This window comes from Melanotaenia boesemani, chromosome 2 (genome assembly GCF_017639745.1).
Source record: "Melanotaenia boesemani isolate fMelBoe1 chromosome 2, fMelBoe1.pri, whole genome shotgun sequence".
Classification (NCBI taxonomy): Eukaryota; Metazoa; Chordata; class Actinopteri; order Atheriniformes; family Melanotaeniidae; genus Melanotaenia; species Melanotaenia boesemani.
This window is the reverse complement of record NC_055683.1, coordinates 35,640,741-35,665,089: the sequence shown is the minus strand read 5'-3', so window position 1 is coordinate 35,665,089 and position 24,349 is coordinate 35,640,741. Positions and strand designations below refer to the sequence as shown.

Below are 24,349 nucleotides of genomic sequence, written 5' to 3'. Positions count from 1 at the left end.
CAGGACAAAGCTTATGCAAACCCACCTGCACTTACATTACTTTTCCTTTTTATTATGATCACAAAGCTCCCATGGAACTTCACCACTGTTTTCTCAATGCCTACCAATAATGCTGTTCCTGTTCAGCAGGAAGGTGTCAACTAGTTTTCTTTTTTTTTTTTTTTTTTTTTTTTTAAATAAGCCCTCATTTTCCTTCTCATACAACCCATTTAATCTGCACACTATTACCCTGTGTTGCTCCCATTGTACTGCTCACCAGGGATGTATACCTTTTGTGGGAAAAAGTGAATGGAATGTGGCGGCTTCAACCAGTTCACTTCGCTCTTTATGCTCCTGACCCAAATTATACCCACCAGGGGATGCACCATTTTCAAGAAATAATAGTTCCAGGAAGTTCAAGTTTAATGGGATCTTTGACAACAGGTCCTGTGTGGCTAAAATGTACTTATATATATATATATATTAAATCCTGCTGGTGCAAAAACTGTCTTTACTATAGGCTGTGAAAAGGTGACGAAATAAAAACTTTAAAGGCCTTCAGAAAGCCTGCAGAACTATTATTAGAAATTTTGGCTTTGCTAGAAGCAAAATACAAAGCGGTGTGTGAGCGGTGAGTAGTGATTCAGGACTTTTACACAGCACCACAGTGCAAAACATTTGCAATGCATCCCCAAAACAAACGGCCAACATAAAATTAAGCAACTAGAATGTCATAATGCAGGTACATTATTATTTTAATCAGACCACCTCTTCCTGCTCTTGTACCCAGTGTTCTCTGTACATTTTTTCATAGGATGATAATGTATCAGAAGATGTTCTGCTTCATTTTCCTCTTGAGGTTTTGGTTGAACCGGTTACACAATCACTAATGAACAGGCCTGTGAGCCAGTCATGTTTACAGGAGCCATACTCAAATGGAACTGTGAAACCTTGTGAATGAACTGTGAGGGTTAACCGTGTTTCCCTGCTCTCAGTAATCCAGCTATTGGCAGAATCCCAGTTTAAGCCCTGCTTAGGCTGAATCAAAGGTGAATGAAGTTTCCACGCTGCAGGGCCTGGGATAATATGGAAGCCAGCCAAATATCTTAACTGGGTTTCTCCTAATTGGATATCTTGTGTCTACTAAGAACCCAATTTATTCAGCTGAACTGATGAAAATCAGTTCTTTCAGTGACTGACATTCCATCTTTCAAGCCTGTTTGTTGTTTGCCCAGTATAGTTACCTCAGTTGGCACAGCAACAGCAGCTACTGCCCAGGCTGCACCACCCCTCTGCCTTCAGGCGGCCTTAGTACTGCCAGGCCAGCGCCTGCAGGGCCAGCACAGGCTTTTCAGAGGAAAGGAGGAAGGACAAGTTGGTGTGTGACTGTGATTGCATGTGTGTGTGTTTCGAGGGAGTTGTCCTCTGGCTGTCTGCTGTTATCACGGAAGCCCCTTGGAGGCTGGCCAGCCAGTCTTCAGGCCAAGTGAATCACACAAGCGCTAATGTCAGGCCATTCACATCCAGCGAGCATTTAGTTGCTATGGAGCTTGACCTGCCAAGAACTATAGAAAGTGTTTTTTTTCACAACTGGTCTGCATGAGGCCAAGATTTGGATTGTAATGCTGATATTGATTTTTTTTATCCATACTCTTAGCTTCTCATTTTAACATTCATAGCAACACTGTGAAGCAATTAACACAGTCATAGTAGGGTAGTTATTCAATAGGAGGTCCTACTAGGCAGCCAGTGATGTAGTCCTGTCATGATCATGGGCTGTGTGGGGGTCATGTTCGTCATTTTATGGTTGTAGTTTTAGGTTGTGGTTCTGGTTTTTGTCATTAGTTTCTGTTTTGAGATCATGGTTTTGGTTTTTGTTAGTTTTTTCCTTGTGTGCTCTGTGGTTTCTGTTTCTGCCTTGTTAGAACACCTGGTCTAATTACTCATCCACTTCACCTGTTCCCCATTACTCCCTCCATGTATATATGTCCTTGGTTTTTAGTCACTCCTTGTCAGAGCCTCTTATGTGGTACAGGTAGTGTGGATTATCCCTGTCTTGTGTGGTTCCCTGTCTTGAGTTTTGGGAAATAAACCTTTCACCTGCACCGATTCTGCCTCCTGCACTTACTGCCTGCAATTGGGTTCTCACCTCCACCGCAGTCCGTGATAGTAGGATCTGACCAGAATTGGACCCAGCAGGTGGTATAATGACTGTGAGGCAGCTAGAAGCCTTCCGACTGTGGTGGACCCAGCCCCGTTGTTTCCTGAGCCTCCTTCCACAAGGTCCAGAAGGAGGAGGTCTTCCAGGCACCAGGGGCGGCGGCCCCCCGTGATCATCTCCTCGAACGAACTGGTGGGAAGGCTCCTTGGACTGGAAGCCAAGGATACGCCAGAGCCTCTGGTGTATCCAGAGTGGTCGCCATTTTGGGGGTCCAGATTGGCGATAAGCCCAAAACCTCTTGGGTGGGCATCTCGGGTGTCGAAACCAGCTCCGCGGTCTACATTTCGGGTGACGCCATCAGCTCCACGGTCCATGTCACAGGTGTCGCCACCGGCTCCCAGGCCCAGATCTCCAGTGTCACCTCCAGCTCCAGTGCCTCAGCACCCCACGCCTGCTCCCAGGTCTACTCCAGTTCTTCAGCGTCCTGCCCAGCACTGCAATGTCGGATGCCAGCTCCGAGGTCCTGCCCAGCTCTTCAGCGTCGCACGCCGGTGCCCAGGTCTTGCCTGTTTCTTCAGATTCCTGTCCCTGAGGAGGTCTCGGTTGTGACGCCTCTCTTCTGGATCCTGTCTCTGAGGGGGTCTCCGGTTGTGACGCCTCTCTTCTGGATCCTGTCTCTGAGGGGGTCTCCGGTTGTGACGCCTCTCTTCTGGATCCTGTCTCTGAGGGGGTCTCCGGTTGTGACGCCTCTCTTCTGGATCCTGTCTCTCAGGGGGTCTCCGGTTGTGATGCCTCTCTTCTGGTCCCTGTTCCTGAGGGGGTCTCCGGTTGTGATGCCTCTCTTCTGGTCCCTGTTCCTGAGGAGGTCCCTGGTCAAGATGCTCCTCTTCCTCTTCTGGTCCCCGGCACCGAGGAGATTGCTCCTACCTCGCTGCCTGATGTTGACAATTTGACTATGCTATGTTCTCTGGTTCCAGGGCTCGTTGCGTTATGTCTGTTGAGCCCTCCGGAAAGTCAGTCCCAGTCAGTCCGCCTTTCAGAGATTCAGCCTGCGGGAGATCCAGGTTGCTCAGCCTCCGGAGATCCAGCCTCCGGAGATCCAGCCTGCTCAACCTCCGGAGATCCAGCCTCCGGAGATCCAGCCTGCTCAGCCTCCGGAGATCCAGCCTGCGATCCAGCCTGCTCAGCCTCCGGAGATCCAGCCTGCCGGTTTTCCAGAGCTCCGGGCCAAGCCTGCCCATCAGCCAGAAACCCTGCTGTCTGCTCGGCCTCCGGGTCGCCCCCCTGAACTTTGTCATGAGGCCTGTTTTGGTCTTTCCTCTTCCTTTTTTCTCTTTTTTTTTTTTTTTTCTCAATGTATAAATATTTGGCATTATCATTAACTTGTGTTTCTCATTTTCTTTCTCTGTAAAAAAAAAAGTTTTTTCTCTCCACTGTCACCCGACGCCCTATGTATTTATAAAAAAAAAAAAAATCCATGTAATAAAATATATGGAATACGCTGCTTCAATGAAAGAATAAAGTAGTTATAGAAACCTTTATGGTTAAGACATGAGAACTGTAAACAGCTACAGTATGAAAATATCTAACATCTATCTAAATTTAATTTGCTGTATAACAGCTTATTTTTATACTTGTTTGCTCTGCCTTGCTTTAACCTTGAGGAGCTCACAGGCTGTGATTTCATCTCACAAAATAAGCAATTTAAATTTTTTTTTATGCATTTTTGTGTCTGCCTTGCTTGAGGCCAAAAGCTGTTTTGGAAAACAGGGGCTAATAATGCTGCAATGGCATTCAGCAATAACTGGAGCTGACTCATTCATCAAGAGGTTGTCAAAAGATGGCAGAAAGCAAAGAAAATTCACTACTCTGCACAGATTATTGGGATTTCTCTAGCTTATTTATTTAGAGATTGCCATTTATATTGCAAAAACTATGCTTTGACATATCAAGAAAATATTTAAGATATAAATAATGTGATCAGATTAGTGCCTGTGTTCCTGCTTCAGATGTCTGCATGCCACGGTTAACAGTGTAGCATCAGCAGAGCAGAACAGTTGACCATTAGATTGACAAGCTGATGGGAGGATTATACATAGCAAATCCCTGCGTGTCCTGGAAATCTTAACATGCTACCTAAATGTGTCAGGGGGCACTTTGGGTCAACACAGTTATGCAAAGAGTCAATATGATGCCACGCATAATTTGGTGTCCAGTTACAACTGGGTTTCCATTGAGTGACTACTGGGCTTTCATTCACCTCAGATTCAGGTTGACAGCTCCTGTTTCACTGACACTGCATCAATAATGAGGGATTAGTGCTTGTTCTCGTAACCCACAATTATGTTACCTCACTGAGAAGAAAATTATTGCAAACACACGTGACTTAAAACCAGTAATTGGCTGAATATCAAGGTACTTGCAGTATGTTAGAGAGGGGCTGCACTGATGCTAGAGTATCTTTTTTATTTGCTACTTTTTAAAGGGACTGTATTTCCCTTGTCTGTACAAGTTAGACTCAGCCAGTTAGACTCAGCCAGTTAGACTCAGTCACCGAAGTATGAGTCTATGCTGACATGTAGTTACAATAGTTCAGTCTCAAATAAAACAAAAAGATACAAAAAACAACAAATAATGATGAAAGAATTTGAAAAGGTACTTGTCTGGTCAGCCTAGCTATCATCCCTGTTTCAGAATTAGCTCATTAGCAAGCTAAGCTAATGTCAGTTTGGGTAGAATATAAGTGGGACTGTAAGTGTTATTTTAGTCGCCGTATAGGGTGATCACCTGTTAGAATTCAGAATAGTTGTCTTTTTAGGTGATAGATAAAGGTAACTGCCCTGTTATCTTTCTTTCAGAGCTAGATTCTGCCAAACAAATTAGTTTGAGTGCTACATTCTGTCCTCTATCTTTGGACAGAATCAGCCCATTAGCAAGCTAAGCTAAAGCCAGCTAGATCAGCAGTGGGGCTGTTAGTGTTAGTCTTTGATGCTAAAGATTACTTTAGAGGCAGTAGATAAAATGACAGGGTGACCAGGGCATCACAATAAGTTTGATGTCTGCATCAGTGACATTGCAGTGACCAAAATAGAGGAATTAGCTTAGCTAACATTTTCTGAGCAGGGCTGAGTTTGAGTACTTTACACAGCACAGTGGCAACTTATTTCTTCATAACCAAAACCCCTGAAGTCACCTAATACTCCTTTTTTGTATTTAAAATGGTAAACATACCTTTTGTGACTGCTTCACAAAATGCAGCGATACTGTCATTTTTATGTCCAAAATGATCACCATGAAAATTATAAGGAAACTTATCTGAGATTGCTTGGAATTCAGCAAATTCTACTCCTAGCGTGCTGCATGATATGAGGCAAGAGAAAATACAAGCATTAACTGTTTTAATTCATATTAAAAGATATTGCAGATATTTTTTGCCTGGTTCACCAATACAGTCATGCACAGACCTGAAGTTTAGAACCTCGGATTTAGAATTTGGTTTATGAGAGTTGTTCATCTATAACAATGTGAAACTAAAGATAAATGAGGAGCCTGCTGTTTTTTCTGTTTCTAGGCAACATCATCTCTGTCAAGTTCAAATAATCAGTGGACTTCATGCTGTTGCTTTTATGTATTCTGGTTATCTCGACCTAGTTTCAGTTGTATACTTGCACGCCTGTTATCCCAGAGTCAATCACATCCTAATTAGATGATGACTTGCTCATGTGCTTAGTTTGACTTGCTCTGACCATTTTTTGCTCCCACTGCTTGCAGGTTGATTTAGCAACAGCAGCAAATTTAACCAGCATCTCTGAGCAGTCTAATGCTCAGTGCTCATCCACCTCCACTATAATGATAGACCTATTTTTGTCATTTCAAATGTCTGACCAGTGCAATATTCACAGCACAGCGTGGGACGATGTTCTTCAACAAATAGAGGAGTGTAGGTCTGAAATAAAACATTTTTCAACAACAGCTGTTGATGTATTTTCTCCTTTTCGTACATAATCATACCTATTAGATGAGCGTCTTGCCACATGATGAGCTAAAAATAGTTTTAGTTTTAGCTGATGTACAGTAGATTCAATACTTAAATTGCCCCTCAGATGAAAATTAGCTGTATGATTTGGCATGTCTTCCAAGGATAATGAAGTATAGAAAGTTAAACTGATCTTAAAAGCTCAATAAAAGATAAAATGTGGAATGTAATCCACTTATTACAGGATGTTTAGTAAACAGTGCATTATGACTCCTGTGACGTCTAGGGGTGGAAAGGGGTGGCAACACAAACAATGTGGAGTCGGATATGTAAAGTAAAATCCAATTTAATTACAATGGTGTGCTATAATGTAACCAAGGAATCATTTATCTAAACAAAAAGAAACATATCCACTATTAATTAAACACAAACTCCACAACCAAAATTAATACTCAACATAAAGCATCAAAAAATGTATTTAGAAATCATTTAAACAAAAAAATTCTACTTTATTACTTTTGCCAATGTGGAGGTCATGTTATTGGTGGTTTTGTTTTGTTTTGTTTTGTGCAACATAACTCAAAAAGTCATGAACAGATTTAATTTAAGATAGGAATACTGACCCAAACAAATGGATGGATAACATCCTGAGGAAACTGTTGAATCTGTGTATTGTGTCAAATTATTCTAATTTAGTCATGAGCATTATTAGGCTCCAACTGGGCACTGATGGAAACATAACAGCCTGGTGCATAGCATAATTTGCAATGAGAGAGTACACAGCTCTCATTTTTTCTCAGGACAAAAAGAGACTAATTATTGGACTTTGCTGATGTCCATCACTGAGTCTCTTTTTGATGGACTTCGCTTACAGTTGTCCGACAGTAAAGTCCATCAAAAAGAAATTCATTGATGGACTTTATTGTCAGACAACTTGCAGCATTTTCAGTTATCCATGCAAACACAAAGAATGTATGGGAGTGTGTACAATGACATTTAAGGGTTAAAACACACACAGGGAGCATTTATAAACCAACAGGCCAGTGGTATGGGCCGGATGTCTGCGGTCCAGTTAGAAATAATAATTATTTAAGAAAGAAATTTTAAAAACTGTTCAAAAGGCTAATTTTGGTGTAAAAACAGTAAGAAAAAAGGATAGGATTGGGATCCCTTGGGACAAGATGGAAAATCTCCTGTGAGTGGCCTTCAAAAGGGTAATGTCAGTGTGACATTACCTTTGACACTTAGCTTTGAGCACATTGATGGAGTCTATAAATGGGATTAAGAGGACAATCATAATAGGACCTAAGAGCACAAACACAGGGCCAGGCAACTCTTGCATCTAGATGATTTCTCTGTCAATACGTTAAATAAAAATCAGAAAATGTATAAAACCAGTTGAACTATCATGTGAATATTCAACAATAAATACTGACATTAAAAGTAAAAGTTTAGTATTTATTACATTCAAAAAGGTCTTTTTCAGGATTATGACGTCCCCTCTATGTAACATTTAACACTCCTTTTAGGTCTGGTGAAACTTAGGCTGCTCCGTAATAAAAGATTAAAGAAATTCATCATGTGCATGCAACATAATTTAAACAATTAAGGTCTGAAAGCTCTTTCACATGCTTTTTCTTCATGAGAAATGCTCAAAATATGATAATGCAAGAGAAGAAGCAAAAGTTGTTAATTTTGTTATTAAGGGATCCCTAATTAATTAATATTTACCATAAGTAACTGACAGACTGACAGCCTCTAAAACTGCATGGGATTAAGGGCCCCAAGGAAGTTTTCTACTAGAGAAATCCAACTTTTCTAAAAAAAATATTAGTTATATTAACTAAAACTAAAATTGAGCTAAGATAATATTACATCTCAAAGATGTGGCTTTAGCTCTTCTGTTTTCACCCTGAATTAACTTTGGTGTTTTTTTTTTTGCAGTTTTTATAAATCTTTATTTTCAAATTATATAAAATGAGATATAATCTGTGTTACATATAATAAACAGAAGCCTTAGGTCATTCTGTGAATTTGTGGTGATGCAGTGTAGTCTGCATGGAGGGATCTCTTCATTATATCCGCCTGGCTCCTGACGCAGAGGATGGGTTTGCATGTCAGCAAGCACAGAAGCAGCACTCAGGGGTTGGATGGGGTTAGGCTTTATCCTGGTTTTGTGGAGATCAGTGCACATAGCAGATGGCGGCTGCAGGTTCTGTAACGTTTGACCCGAGGTCTCGTCCGTGCCAGCAGTAGATATGCAGCCAACAGGGGCCAGCACAAATGAGGAAACAATCCTTCATCTATTGGCTTTAACACTACTGCAGGCAGTTTCTCAATATTAAGCAAAAGAGGGAAGTGACCAGACATGATAAGAAACACATTGCATTTAAATGCATGTTTTTCTTTACTTTTGCACTCATCCCTATTATTTGGCTGCAGTAACAGCCTGTAGAGGTTTCTTGTGGCCATAAAGGCTTTTTCAATCCACTAAATAAACTTTATTTATATAAATGATTGTATATTTATTCATATTATTATTTTTAAATCCATGACAAAGTATGTATTTATTATGTGCAAAATGGAGTATTTAATTTGGTTGCATGCCACATAAAATGACAGTAAATTCTGATTCTGATCAAAGCAGTAGAAGATCTGAGGGTCCTGAAGGGTTTGTAGAATAGTGACAACTTTGCTTGCTGTGATGCTGGACAGGACAAGTTAAAAAAAAAAAAAAAAAAAAGAATAGTGACAACTTTAATAAATAAGTGGGATAGACACCATTAAGATCAAACGTGTTTGTGAATCTGGTCATTCTGAGTAGTCATACATAAGGATTCATAGGAAGATCGTGGTGAACGAGGCCTTAACTTAGTTAACCTAAACTTACACAGCAATATTTCCAGATAGCAGACAAGTTTGGTCCAAATCTGGTCTAAAATTACTGCACTGGCAAGTGTTGGACCAAAGGTGGCCTAGATGCCAGTTGCTTGTCTGGCTCAGATTATGGCAAGTCTCCTGTGGGCTACATGTGGTCCAGATGTCAGCTGTTGGCCTGAACTCAGATTCTTGCAAGTATTTTGTGGGCCAGAAATGGGTTGAATACGGGAAGCCTGCCTGGACATAGATTATGGCAATTTCCTTGTGGGCCACATCTGGTGGTGATGTGGCTGAGTTTTGGCAGCCACAAACGTATTTAGTCAACACCATAAGTCAAGGCCAAATTTTGGCCAAACAAAACTGCACATTTGGGCCATATTTGGGCCAAACATTTTTTGCTCTCTGGCTTGTGATTGTCATTATTCTCTCAGCCTGACACAATTGTAATACAATACAGATTATTGATTATTGCTTCTGCATCATCTGATTAGCTGGTGAGCCAAAAAGCAACAATGATAATTTCCTTAACTAAATTATTTCTAATGTCCTAAATTAACCATTAAGTCATGCTGCCTAAACTTCACCAAACACACAACCTGAAAATAAAATAATGAATGAAACCAAAGAAGCAGACAAATGCTTTTCAAAGAACGCCCCCTCTTCCCTCCATCCATCATGTGACATCCTTGTTTCTTGTTTATGACTTATAGACCCTTGCTGCGTATGTTGTCTGGGTCAAAGACATTCAGCTCATGTCAAAGGAAACTGTGTGCGTCTCAGAGATGTCAGGGGAACTGACAGTGGATAATGCTATGGGAATGAGAACAGGGTGTTCTTTTCTCATTGGCTTCATTTTGCTGCCTAAAAACAAACTGGTGCACTGCATAACCAAAGCGCAATTTTGCTTTTCTATGATTTTTTCAAACATTAGTCCTGGCCTTTAGTCATAAAGCCCTGTTTGGTTCAGAAAACAACATATACTGAACCATTTCAAGTGGTTTTTAAAACTAGTTGAATCACTTTTAACTGTAAATGGATCACTGAATCTATGGAATCCCCTGATCTAAAACCCCCTCAGCTCCCAGAGGAAGCCATCAGTTGTCAGGTGGATACCAAAGCCTAGGAAGCAGGAAGCTGTTGCATGCCGTGGGTTAAAGCATTCTATGGCATATGGGAAACAAAGAATGGCACAGAAAGCTGCAGATACCCATATGTATTGGTAAACGCTGTAATGAAGCCCTTGGGAAATCAACAAAGAGGGTGGGATGGATGAATTGAGGAATCAAAAAAATTGTCGACCTCAACTGAACAGCATTGTTTTTATAAAGAATTTTACATGCAAGCAATAGACATATCATCTGGGGTTGGCATATAAATACCTAGGTGTGACAATTTTGATGTTATTGTGACACTTTGAAGCTTTTATGGCTGTGAAATGGGATGAATACTGTGGTAACATTACAAATTTTACTTACCAAAGACGAGTATCCCATTTTCAAGAAGCCATAATTTGCTGTCATGTGATCACGTGATCAACACAAACCTATGTAAAAATGGGACTTATTTATTTAAGATAACTTGACATTTTTTTAAAAGAAATCATCTTCAAGAAAAAGTGAAGAATCTTTAAACTGACACATTTCGCTTATATGATAGTAAAACATCATAAAACAAAACACAAAGACTTGTTGCACTGGAGCAGAGTACTTATCAGTTCTTTACAGAGATCAGTTATACCAGATATTATCCAACATCTCTGGCTTTGCAGGACATGTTGGATGATTTTCTCTCGCTCCCTGTGGAGACCAAGGTGGAGAATAGTAGCAAGTACAAACCTACCACTGAGCCAAGCGCCTGAGACTCTGTGAAACAACCAGAGCCGTGTGGGCTCCAAGTTCCCCCTGACACCTCGTCAACCTGCTACTTGCTGCTGACAAGAGGGGTTTCAGTTGTTAAACACAAGATAACTGTGGATGCAAAATATGGCAACATAATATTTTTTCCATCATCATAAATTAAACTGTTTCATCAGTTGTCAATAACAAAAGGCAAGAAAATAGTAGAATTCAGTTAAAGAAATTATGAATAATTCAACCTTTTCCTCTCTACATTGAAATCCTTTAAAGATCAAAACCTACTGATGTTGTTGGTGCAGTTTGAAGTTCAGGCGATGACTAACAGCAGACAGGAGCCCCTGCCTGTTCTTGGGCCTGGATTCAGAATTAAACACACACTGATGCAAACATTATGGTTTGTGTGGAGGGAAAAATGGCAACCACAAATTCCAGGAGAAAAATGTATATGTATGTGAAAAATCATGAGCAGCACAGCTCCTTAAAACAAAGCACCTGGGATGCTAATCTTGTGTTATTTGTTTAAAATGGATTTCACTTTAGGTTTGCATGAGGCCTTACTGGGTCAAAAAAAAAAACAATGACAATAATTAGGTTAAATGGCAACAGGTCAGGAACATGACTGGGGATAAAAGGAGCACTTCAGAGTGGCAGAGTCTCTCACGTAAAGATGGGCAGAGGTTCACCAATCTGAGACAAACTGAGTCTAAAAATTAGGCAACAATTCCTCAAAGTAAGGTTTTGAAGACTTTGAAGATCCCACCATCTATAGGTGTGTAATATTCTTCAAAAATTCAGAGAATTAGGAGGAATCTGTGTTCTGAGGACAAGGCTGATGGTCAAAACTGAAATTTTGTGATCTTGGGCTTCTCAGACAGCATAGCATTAAAAACAAGACATGGTTCTTTACTGGAAATCCCTGCATGGACTCAGGAAGACTTCCAGAAATCACTGTCTATGAACACAGGTCCCCCTGAAATCCATAAATATAGGTTAAACCTCTATAATGCAAAGAAGAAGCCAGATGTGAACAGGATCCAGAAACACAGCCGTCTTCTCTGGACCAAAGCTTTTTTAAAATGGTCTGAGGCAAAGTGGAAACTGTTCTGTGACCAGAAGGATAAAAATCTGAAATTGTTTCTGACATGGACGGCGTGTTCTGCAGACAAAAGAGGAGAGGGAGCACCAGCTCCTTATTAGTGGACGGGTGAAAAGCCTGCATCTCTGATGGTATGGGGTTGCATTAATGCCTATGGCGTGGCCAGCTTCCGCATCTGTGAAGTTCCATCAATGCTGAAAAGTACACAGAGGTTTTAGAGCAACATCTGCTCCCATCCAGACAACGTTTCTTTCAGGGAAGGTCCTGTAGATTTCAGCAAGACAATGTGACTGGGTTTAAATAATTACTAAATTAATGCATTCTTTTATTACTTAAATTCTACACATATCCTACTGTATGTTACTGTTTCAGCATGTAAAGACTTGATTTAATTGTTTGAACAACATTCTGGTGGCTTATATTAGCTAACAACTTCTAACTTGTGTTAACAGTAACAACAGGGCCTCAATGACATGAATCAGGGAGTGAAACTAGTTTGTAGGAATACAGCTGAAAGCAGGAAGTTGTACTCTATTTCTCATTCACAGAGCTGGTTTTCCCACAACTTCTTTTACACATGATTTAAATAAAAAAAAAAAGAGTTTGATGACATGGCAGGTTTGTATGCCACTATCATCCTAGATCTTATTTGCGTGCCTTTCTTATGCACTTACCAAACCTGCTGGTTGAGGCAGATTTCTTTATGATCAGTCATAAAAAGCAGACAGTGCTCCTTTAGGGAAGGAAATGACTTGTAGCAGCTGTACTTTTCCTCCAAGAAAGCAAATTCTTGTAAAACTGTCACATTTATTAAAAAGTGTAATAATTAAAGGTTAGATACAAAGCCCACAGAAAGTGAGACAGGTTGATCACACAGATTCTTTGAAGTTTTCTTTTATTTTTCTCTATAAGGCTGAGATGAAACCATGGCAGATTAAAAAAAAATAATATCTAAAAATAATATAATATATATATTAATAATAATAATAATAATAATAATAATAATAATAAACAACTTCTATAATCTGTCTCTGTTAATGGGGAAAAGGAAAAGGTTATCAGAACTGCAGCAGGAAGCAGCAGATAATTTATTCCCGCATTTATGCTGTGTTTATTTTGGTCAGCGTGTCAGTTTCAGACATGCAGGCTTCATGTTTTGAGGCATTTGGCCTTTTCATCTGTGACATTAACGCTGTGACAGCTTACATTATCAACAACCACTATGGTCTTTATTTATTCTGCCAAGAGGAAAAAACACTGAATGAAAGATCAATGAAAAAAAGAGAGACATGAATGAAAATGATGAAGGTAAGCAGGGTGAGTTTTATTAAAACTTTTAGCTCATTGTGTATAAATGAAAGACCACACTTTTATTTTTAGGTGAATTATTTGGTTTCTTGCTGCCAAATGCTTACTAGATATCTGAGTTTGGTTAAAATTTAACCAAAAGTGCTTATTTTTTATGCTACAGACATTTTTAAATTGAACTTTATGACGCCTTCAGATCTCTGTTGATGTTGGTGTGTCTGTGGAGTGAATCAAACCACAGTGTAAAGTAATAAGTGCGGTTCTACTGCGCTAACAGAAAATGACAACGTGGCTCAAAGAATGTTGGGAATCTCAGTAGTGTCTGTGAACATCTCTTGTCTTTCCAGTTTGTAAACCACCGTCAGAAATGCCAGTTTCTATTTTTTTCTCAGCTGAATAAATACATTGAATCATTGTTTAGGTTACATGGAGCACTTTTGATCCGATCAAACGCCCAGTCAGAATAAAAATGTGTCACGTAAACATGTTAGCCGATCTGACTGGCCTCGATGAGAAAGAATTTTCTCAGATTGAGAGTGCTGGTTTAAACCTTTTATAGTCAAAAGGGTAAAAATATATAGCTACATAAAAAAAGAAAACACTTCTTCTTCCGAACTAGTAGTACTGAGCATGTCAAAAGCTTTATGATCGTATTAAATCTAAACCATCATGTAAAAACAACTGATCGTATCACTATCTAGTGTCCATGTAAACATGTCAGCTGGAATCTCCGATCGAATTGATTTTAATTGGATAGATGAAATATTTGTCCATGTAGACGTAACTATTGTTGGTTTGGTCAGTGAGACAAATGAATCTCTGGCGTAAGAAGCCCTTTTTTTTAAAAAAAGAAGTTAACTAAATCCTCACTAAAAACAAATCTACTCTGCAATGTGTATGATGAGTTACAAACTGACCTACAATGATCCTACCTTATCCTAATGTTGCTTTATGTTTTTATCTGCAAGGCAGCCGTGGCTCAGCTGGCAGAGCAGTTGCCTTTCACACATCGAAGTGTTAGTTAAAGTGTCCACGGGCGAGACGCGGCACCTCACACTGCCCCTACATGCTCATCAGTGTGTGAATGTAAAGAAAGAAGTCCTGCAGACTGTATAATGAGTGCAAATATATATATATATATATATATATATATATATATATATATATATATATATATACATATATATATATATAATGCACATGTGTGAATACGTGAATGAGGAATACACACAAAGCACTTTCTGGAATCTACACAAGGTTTAAAATACACTATATTAATGAGAAATGTTTACCATTTATCTTCATGGTCATCTGGCTAACCTTGATAAATAATGGATAAATTACTGCTCTCATCTGCACTGAACAGTTACTGAAAGCCTTGTTGCACAGGTGTAGAGCGTATCTGAGCCAGTTTCTGGTTGTTTTAAATGCTTCTTTTTTGTCATGATGCAGCTGAAATGAGAAAAAACAGCAGGAAGCATTTCATTACTGTTTGTTTCTTGCCAGCAGTTCCGTTCATCAGTTCAAAAAATGATTTAAGATAATAAGTATCAATAAATCCCATCCATATTAATCACAAAACATGAAAAATCCAACAGACAGCCAAGAGAAGGCCAGACTACAAATACAAAACAAATCCCAGATGAGCCCTCAAATATGTTATAGTCCCTGAATTAAATAAAGCTCAAATGAAGGAATTATAACACGAGACCACCACCAAGCAGTACCGAAAGACTATGGTAGGAGAGGGCACTGGCCAAAAGAACAAAAAATGGGAGCAGACCATAAACCTGTCACGCAATGGGACGCAGGATCTGGGCTGCTCCAAAACCTAAACCAAAAACAAAACTACCTGTGACTCCTAAACTCAACTAAGAAGTAACTAAACAAAAGAAGGTGCAGCAGTGGAAAGCTGGCATTGCCCCTCCTCCCCACTTTTTTTTTAAAAAATTGACCCATTACACATCATTTATCCTGAACATGAGTTATTACCTCCTGGCAGAAGGTGTCAAGCACCAAAATGCAGACAGAACTGGTTTAAAAATTCATTTGTCCCCTTTTCTATCAAAATTTTAACTATTTAAATAGTGTCTTTTAATGGCCACATGGATTGTAAAATATCTCTTGTGGGGCTGTGGACGACATGCAAAGTATCTTGTTTTATCCTTTTTTTTTTTATTTCTGATGTATTATAATTTTTTTTTACCCCTAATGGCTGTTGTCCAATATAGTTACGATTTTTGCTGTGTGGCTGGTGGTTGTTCGTAGATTACAGTGGTTTGTTATTGTGTTGCATGGTGTATTAATGTCAAAGCAGCTAATGTAACAGCAGTTGTGTCTAAGTAAAATTTCCCCATGGGGACAATAAAGTGTATCGCATTGTATCGTATTGTATTCTATTTTTTTCTGATCTGATTTGTCCTATATGTAACCAGGAAAGTCCCACTGAGATGATATGAGATTTGATGGGTGTATTAACACCATAAAATCAGAATTGGTGTTAAAAATTATTATTATTATTCTAAGAAGTACCTGAAGATCTCTATTGTTCCACATTTCAGACTTTCATTAGTTCATCTGACATATTTCTACAGAGACCAGGAAGTGCAAACAATATTACATCGAGTGAAACACTTTTACGATGCACATTTCCATCAAAGAAAACAATGTTTACATTTTACAAAACAAAAGCACAATGCTGAACCACTTGTACCAAGGGCGAAACAACTTTCCATTTCAGGAAAAACAACTGTACAAAACGTAAAACACTTTTATAATCTCTAAAGCAAATTTACATATGCAGCTGCAAATATTTCACAAAGTTCTGAATACATTGCTGAAACACTTTTACCAATGTCAATGCAACTTTACATTGATGTTAAACAGTTTTTTAAGTTCACTGAAACACTTTTACAAGTCCAGCAAACACAATTACAAAGATATGGCTCAGTCGGTGTTACACAAAAATCTGTGACCCATCAGAATCTGTGACCGCAGGATGTAGAAACGTAAAGATGTAAAAAAAATATGTAAAACCTTCCCGAAGATTATAAAAGTGTTTCACGTTTTGTACAGTTTTTTTTTTCAGCTACCGTATATTTCTAACCACAGAGGTCTAAAATTATCCCGAGATATCCAGAGCTAAATAAGGGTTACTAGACACAACATTAAAATCATGTCTGATGCTCCCTGGGTTGTGTTTCATAAACACTAGTGGCTATTCTGAGCTACAAATTGTAACAGATTGACTCACAATGACTGAGACAGAGAGGAGAAAATGAGACACTAGTAATGGTGAAAATATTTATGCTGTAATTCCCACTTCAAAAGTAACAGATATTCCCAAAAATACCTCCTGCCTCCTGATGTGGACTGGAAAAATAATCACTAAAAACTTCTAATTATCCTGTTGTTTTCTTATCAGGATGGTACAATGTGAAATTTTAAATGCACCTTTTATATAATTTTATTTATGCCTAGAGATACTTATTCAACTACCCTCCATGTGTGTATGCATATATTTGTAAGACATATTTGACATATAAGACATATTTGTATACAACCTTTATAAACTCCTGCAAAAACTCTTACGACCAAATAGAAAAGTACAAACCTTTACATTTTGTGCTGGTGGATCATAACCAGGTTGGAAGTAAAACTGTTTTTTTAAACTTTATTTATACAGTAGTCCCATTGAGACACACAGAGACCTGTTTACCTAACATTTTTGTCTTTTTGCTTCAAAAAGAAGACACAAACTAACAAGCATGGAATTCTTCAGCTGATCAAAATTGTAAGGTCAAAATCCAACTAAACAAATTAAAAAACAAACAAACAAACAAACAAAAAAACAGAGCTTGAAGTGTCAAAAAAGGACTCAGTAGTGAGTAGCTTCACCATTATTGTTCATTAATCTAAAGATTTTTTTAGACGTCAGGATGCCCCAACATTCTTGATGGGATATAAATCGGGAATACTGAGGACGGTTCAAAAGAGGAATGTTGCTATCCTGGAAGAAGGCGGGTGAGGCGGGGGTTGTGTGCTGTAACGTTACACTGATCACCTTGTCATGCCAGTAACGTTGGAAGCCATCAGGACCATCCAGGTTCCATTTTTTTCATTAGAAAGTAAAATTTTACTCCGCTTTTCAGTGTCCATGTTTAGTGTTTCCTTCCAAAGTCAAACAGGCAAGTTTGTGAATGGGATGAAGACTTTGGCGTGGCTTTTAAGGACTATTTTTTATCCTAAGGTCCTTCTCTCACAAACAACTTCTTATGGTTATTTGGCTGCAGCTAGCATCAGTAAGAGCCTTCATTTGGTAGAGGATCAGCTTGTGTCTTCACAAACAGCCCATTGGATTCTCTGGCTCCATGTTGGTGGATTTTTTTTTTGTGGGGTCTACCATTGGATCTTTTAAGAAATTTAAAATGATTGTCTTACTGAATCTAACCTCAGCATTGTGTGTATTTCACACTCTAGATGAAGTGTGTATCATAAATTAGAAATGGCTGCTGCTGTAATGCTGTTTTTTCCTTTCTTTCTGGCATTTTGCCCTTGTTTACGTCTATTCTGTCCTCTCTTCCTCTAGCTGGGGGATGAGAGGACGGATTGGTCTGAATCTGCTCCGTGCCAGCTCAGAATGGGAGGGGGGCTAATGTTGATTTTCTTCATTGATAAGTTTTTATGAATTAGCGTTATATCATTGCACTTATATTGAATGGGACTGAATCAGCTGCCATGTAACTGGACCTGAATGAAGCTTAATATTCAAAGTACTATGAGTTACTGCAGTTAAATAAAACCGAATTGGCTTTAAAGTTTCTGTGATTATCTTTTGTTTATTTTGGACAGATGATCAGTAAAATTGTACCAGCTAAAGAGCTGAAAAAGCTACTTACTTTAAAATGATCATTTATAGCAACTTAAAGTGACTGAAGTATTAGTCACAGTTAAAAATATATTCACATTTTGCATCAAAGTTAATGTAAAAACAAACAAAACAAATAAACAAACAAACAAAAAAAAAACATAGTAATAGTCCAAAATAGTAAAGAACTCGAAACTAACAAGGAGCTAAATGAAGCACGCAGAGATGGGAGGTGGGTGCAGCTTTTAAAAATCTAAAATTCAGACACAGTAGCCTAATCAGTCCTAGATACACAAGACTGACAGGCAGCAGGTGGTGATCTCTCATTTCACTGATCTTTACGTACCGATTAACATTTCAGCCATTAACTCTATATTTTAGTTACTGTCTGTCTAACATAAATGGTACAAACAGCATCAATCACAGATCATCTAAACTCCTGCAGGTTATATAACAGCCCTGCATTCCAGGTAGGATCCCAGACTGGAATAAAGCTCCTGCCGACTTAATGTAGTTTCATTTAGATCAGAGTAAAATTGGGCACAGATATGCTGCGGCACGCACAGACCCAACTCCTGCCAGATTTGATCAACATACTGTTAACTGTGCAGCGGCTGTTTGTGAGGCTGAGATGAACTCAATACAAGTTCACCTCCTCTACCTTGAGTGTGTTGTGTCTACTTAAGCCTCGCATCATTCCTCTTCATGCTTTCAAGTTGAAACGTTTCATGACCCTATGCATCGTGACAGCTTCAGCAGGCTGCTTATTCATCGACCTCCTGAAGACTGCTCATTGAGGACTCTATCTGCTCCACCGGTGGCAGCAGAATTGCAAGCTGGCATGGCCAGAGGCCAGTGAGGTTGCAGTTTAGGTATGAGAAAGCAAAACTGATGTGGAAGCTTTGCTTTGCTTTCCAGTGCCAAATGCTGTTGCTGCCTGGTGGGTTCACTTCGCCCTGCACGCCACTGGCTGCTTGCATGTCACCCAGATCACAGTCAAGAACCCTCACCGCACAATCATTCCAGTTGCTGAATAATACAAAGCAAACAGTGACCTACTTTCAGAGCAGGGAACAAGCTAAAAAGAAGACCCGGAGTGGAATCCAGCATGGAGGTGGACAGTGGGAGGAGAGGAGTCTGATCCAGGGGCGGGCCGAGCACTGATAGACAGATTTAAGCTCAGATTTAGCCAATGATTAAAGGGGAATGAGGCGTGACTTTGCAGTCACGTTGAGTGCAGCATGCATGGTCTGCCACGTGAGCTCTCGAGTCTGATCCAGACGGGCCGGTGATCCCAATCCGCGGCTTACAGCCTCCTGCAAATGTGATTAAAACAGGCAGGCACAGGAATACTGCAGCAAGCCCCTATCCCGGAGGCCACCCTGTACAAAGAATGCAGTGCACAGTAACGGGGCCTCACACATGTGTCACACCATCAATCTGGGCAATGTACACTTTCCAACCTCGCACCCACCCTCCTGCATTCCAGCTATTTTCCACCTTTTGTTTGTGCTCAGTTAATCAGAGCGTTAATGCTGCAGGTTCAATTTGATGCTGCACTTGTTGCTAGGGGGGCTTTTTTTCTTCTTCGTCATCTTGTAAATAAGAAACCTGAAATACAAGCAGGGCCAAATTAAATTCACACGCACATCAAGACATCCACAGTTATAATTATCATGTTGCTTTCCTTTATTATGACAGCAGCACGAAAGATGTCTCATTAATATCTGGGTTAGTTACTGGTTTTTAAGTTAACAATACTCCCAAAATGTGATACAGTTCTACTCCTCAGAAAACTTTTTCTGCAGTGACTATCTGAGGTAGAAAGTTCAACGTTGTTAAACTTTTACCTTTTTCTGACATTTGGTGCCAAAATGTGCAAAAAGTTGGCCAACAGGTTGTAAAAAAAACATGAAGGTGATGCAGGTCATAAGTCTTTTGGGTCATTTATTATCTTTTTAGATCAGATTATTTATCTTTATTTCTTTTTGTGTCACTGAAATGTAAACTAAAACCAGACTGAGCTACGATGAGATTTCCATCTGTACACACAGAATCTCTGGTTGCAAAGAGCAGCACACTGAATGTTTATCTTGATCAAATAAAAATACTCTGAAAATAGACTTGCAATTAAACTTTAGTACACTCTGACCTATAAACTTGTAATGTTGACCAACAGCATGTTGTTTAACTTGTGAGTTGTGTCTTGTGGTCAGATTGCGTATCCTTGTAACTTGTGTATTTCAGTGTGGATGTTTCCTTTCTTTGTGGACATTTTAAATACTGTTTATTGTAGTTTTTTATATATATATATCGTATATTGTACGATGGAGCATTAGGGAACCATTAGGAAAAATATATTTTCACAGGCTTCAAGAATAAAGTTGTAATTTTTACGAGAACAAAGTCATATTTTAACTAGTTCTTTTAGACGAGGAACGTTGTTAAAATGAGGGTGGTGGAGCATTTGGCGAAGTTGTACTTCAGCCCAGGTTTCACAAACCAGGAGATACTTGATCTTTTGGCACATCAGCACCACATTATCATCAGTATCAGGACTTTGATAAGAGTCTGCAAGAAAATTTATCTATTCTGCATACACCTGAGAAGTGTTAGAAGTAAGGTTGAAAAAGAGGATCCTGAGACTGCCGCTGCAGTCCTGTGGAAGCTTTTGGTACTGCAGAAGCATAGCCAGTGGCCATTTCTTGCTGCACAGATGAGATGTGGATCAACAGTAAAAGAATAAAGACACTTATATAGCTAAATAATCATCTGTGATTACACTAAATTACATTTCTTTTTGCTTATCACTTTGTCTTCCTGCAGGTGAGAGCATGGTCGCAGAAAGTGGAGGGTTTTCTTTCTCAAGTAAATGCAATACACTTCTACACTTTGTTGTATTTTTCTGCAAACATTAAAAATTGGTCATGTTGACAAATATATGTGGATTGTACAAACTGTAAGACACAAACCTCCATCTGGCCTTCGCTGGAAGCCACAAAGAATGACGTGACAGCCGGGAGGAAGATACCGCTCCTCTGACAGTGAGACCAAGCCAAGCAGTCACGCAACGTTGCTCACAGACACAGCGGGAAGCAGCGGTGGACATCTGAGACAGAAATAATGTAGGGCAAGACGTCAGCACTCTGCATCCTCCAGTGGCACATTTGCATACAGATCTCTTTGCATATATATTTGTGCTCAGACTGTAAAAATAGGTGAATACGCTTTGAGCTGAGATTTATGATGACTGATGTCCCACAGTTTAATAACAGCAGCTGCCAAATGTCTGATCAGGTTTGACCTTAAGCCTGGTTTTTGCCAATAAGATGAATGTCATGGTAACTAATAGATGGGACAAACGGGTAACAACCACCCACCCATAGAGGTACTTTGGTCAATAAAGACAAAACGTCATTTATCAAAGTTGAGGTTAGCATTTTAGCGTAACATAATACATCCTGCAATGAAGAAATATCCTGCATAAAATAATTGTTTGCTTTTATCTGGGAGAAACTGGTAGTAATATGTTACAACCACAAAGAATAAACCATTCTCAATTTATTAAAACACTCAAATGTCCAATGGCAAAAAAACAACAACAACAACAACAAAAAACAAAACAAAACTCTAAAACGATGCAGTTGAGTCATCTGAAACATCACTCAGATGTAAGGATTACTGAGAGGGCAGTCACAAGCAGAGGTGCTGGTTAAATTCCTGCATGTTTTCCTAAATGTAGACACTTTAAATCCAGTTTAAAAACATTTATGGTATCATGTGCCTATACATAAATTCTGCACCATATCGTTTAACTTATTTAGATTGTTGTTTGATTTTAATCTTTTTAATATACTGTATTTAAAAAAATTACGATTTTTACAATCTTCACATGTTTTAGTTTTTTTAAATATTCTTCTTTATGCTTTTTCTGCACCCCGCTGTATGCTGTTTTATATATGTAAAGCACTTTAAATTGTATTGTACATTAAATGTGCAAAGCCAATAACCTTGCCTTGCCTTGTTTTGGTGATCCTGATATCAAGTAATGACGAGTAGGTCAGCCTAAAAACGTCAGAAGTAGATGGCATAACCATTTTCTTTATGAAGAGGGTGTGTTTCTTTTCTCCAGCCTCATGGACGTACAGCCAGTGATATGCTTCTCACTTACTTTCTTGTCACTAAGCTGCAGAACAAAGCAAACAATGAGGATAGATGAGACACATGGGAGCCTCTTTTCTCATGCACCTTTAGTTTAACTGCACGTCTTCACCCCTGATTGAGTCTGGTTGTAATAAACACAGTCCTGATAAATGAGGGATTAGCTCCACTCTCATCAAGTGCATCCTGGCTCTAAAGCAGACTGTTAAGTGAGTTCTGCACATTTGCTGACTTTCCGGCAGGATCTGCCAGTTCACAGTGACATATGCTTTCCCACCATGTTTTTTCTATTCTGTCAAACTAATCTAATCTGTTATTATTTTTCTTTATTGCTGTGGTGATATATTATTTGCAAGCATCAGCTGTCACAACTGGGTTCCTCATTTCTCCATTTTGTATAATTTATGACTGGCTCATTGACTTTCTTCCCTCAGGTGTATCCAGTGCAAACAGTTTTTTGATTTATGGGCAAAGATATCCTTTATTCTTCCTTATTTTTGTCTTTTGCATGAATTTCAGCTCATGCAATTTGAAGCAGGATTGGATGGTGATATGAATGAATGAATGAATGAAAATACTTTATTAATCCCAAAGGGAAATTCAATATTGTAGTAGTAGTAATTTTTTTTTTTTTTTTTTTTTTAAACAATCACATTCATTAATTAAGGGCTTTGTTCTTCAGCCTGATAGCTGCTGGAAGGAAGGATCTTCTGTATCTCTCTGTCTTGCATCGGACTTGAACAAGCCTCCCACTGAACACACTCTGTTGTTTCGTCACAGCGTTGTGTAGAGGGTGTGAAGGATCTTCCATTATCTTCGTCAGCTTGTACAGAATTCTTTTTTTGATGATCAACTCCAGCGGCTCCAGAGTTACTCCAAGCACAGAACCGGCTTTCTTGATCAGTTTGTTAATTCTTTTCAAGTCTCTGGTTCTGATGCCGCTGCCCCAGCAGATTGCTGCAAAGCTGATTGCACTTTCAACAACAGACCTGTAGAACATTTGCAACATTTTGGTGCAGACGTTAAAAGATCTCAGCTTCCTTAAGAAGTAGAGTCTGCTCTGACCTTTCTTGTAAATGTACTCAGTGTTGCTTTTCCACTCAAGTCTGTTGTCCAGCTGAACTCCAAGGTACTTGTATTCCTCCACCACCTCCACCTCCTCTCCCATGATGGAAACACTTCTATGTGTGTTCTTGTTCCTCCTGAAGTCAACAATCATCTCCTTTGTTTTCTTGGTATTCAAGATATGGTACCAATATGCAAAGTTTAGGGTTAGGGTTAGATTTATGAAAACCTAAACACTGAAGTCTTGCTTTTAGTCTGTTGGGTGGAAACAGGACTCACTTGGCTCCGTTGTAAACCACCCTTAAAAACTCTCTTGGCCGGGGTTAATTTTTTCCACTACAACTTGTCTGCTTTTCATCACGCTCATTGCATTTTTGAGTGCAGCTGCAGGCCGATTTCCAGCTGCATCACACTCATTTATTTGATTTAACCAGACTCCAAAGGATGTTCAGTGACTTGAAAATATTCTTTTTTTTCACCACTTGACTTCTGTGTTTTTTGTCACCCCTTCATGGAGCCTTTTGAACAAAACAGATGAAAAAGATTCTCCAGCAGTGCAGGTTTTGTTCTATAATCAACTACACAGGTGACCTCAATGTAGTTGATTATATAACATAACAACAGCAATGATTTATACTGATGATTTACTACTAAATTAGCAAAATAAAGAACTTTAGTCTTTAGATTATTTAAAACTATGAGCATGAGAAGGTCAAAACAGAAAACTGCTGATGTCTTGAGGGTCCGTGTACTTCGCGGCCATCCGTTTATCGTGTTGATATTGAAAAACGAAAATAGGAAATTCATCCGATTTCCGATTTTCGTCTGGAGGAAGGTAAACAAAAAACGAGAAAAGATTCATCTCCCGTTTTTCGGTTGGAAATTGGAAATTGAAAAACAAAAAACGAGCCTTTATCTGATTTTCTATTTCGGGCGTACTTTTACAGAAGTCAGGAAATAAAATACGACTTTAATTCTTTTATTCAAGCTTGCTATAACT

The 24,349-nt window shown here is 39.1% G+C and overlaps 1 long non-coding RNA gene across 1 annotated transcript; it reads left to right on the top strand.

Moving 5' to 3' along the window:
• Positions 1-3,393: 3,393 nt before the first annotated feature.
• LOC121631928 lies at positions 3,394-23,096 on the top strand. Its single transcript, XR_006008835.1, has 3 exons — positions 3,394-3,451; positions 6,193-6,197; positions 23,086-23,096. It is a non-coding gene; the product is annotated as an uncharacterized LOC121631928 (long non-coding RNA).
• Positions 23,097-24,349: the final 1,253 nt, after the last annotated feature.